At 39.1% G+C, this 578-nt stretch overlaps 1 non-coding gene across 1 annotated transcript; it reads right to left on the bottom strand.

Annotated features, from left to right (window-relative positions):
• Window positions 1-27: 27 nt before the first annotated feature.
• LOC127746062 (small nucleolar RNA R71) lies at window positions 28-135 on the bottom strand. Its single transcript, XR_008007682.1, has one exon. It is a non-coding gene; the product is annotated as a small nucleolar RNA R71 (small nucleolar RNA).
• Between the last annotated feature and the right edge of the window lie 443 nt (window positions 136-578).

The following is a 578-nucleotide window of genomic DNA, read 5'->3' as shown; positions in this document are numbered from 1 at the left end:
AAGTTCTTTCCACCTCAAAAATTGAGTAAGCTTAGAATGGAAGTCCAAACCTTCAGACAGAAGGAAGGTGAATCCCTCTATGAAGCTTGGGAAAGATACAAACAATTAATCAGAAAGTGTCCTTTTGACATGCTTTCTGAATGGAGCATCATAGGTATCTTCTATGATGGTCTGTCTGAACTGTCCAAGATGTCTTTGGATAGCTCTACTGGAGGATCTCTTCATCTGAAGAAGACGCATGCAGAAGCTCAAGAACTGATTGAAATGGTTACAAATAACCAATTCATGTACACTTCTGAAAGGAATCCTGTGAACAATGGGACTAATCAGAAGAAAGGAGTTCTTGAGATTGATACTCTGAATGCCATATTGGCTCAAAACAAAATATTGACTCAGCAAGTCAATATGATTTCTCAAAGTCTGTCTGGAATGCAAGCAGCACCAGGCAGTACTAAGGACGCTTCATCTGAAGAAGAAGCTTATGATCTTGAGAACCCTTCAATGGAAGAGGTGAATTAAATGGGAGAATCCTATGGAAACACCTATAATCCTTCATGGAGAAATCATCCAAATCTTTC

The sequence above is a fragment of the Arachis duranensis genome, chromosome 3 (assembly GCF_000817695.3).
Source record: "Arachis duranensis cultivar V14167 chromosome 3, aradu.V14167.gnm2.J7QH, whole genome shotgun sequence".
Lineage (NCBI taxonomy): Eukaryota > Viridiplantae > Streptophyta > Magnoliopsida > Fabales > Fabaceae > Arachis > Arachis duranensis.
This window is presented reverse-complemented; position numbering and strand designations above follow the sequence as displayed.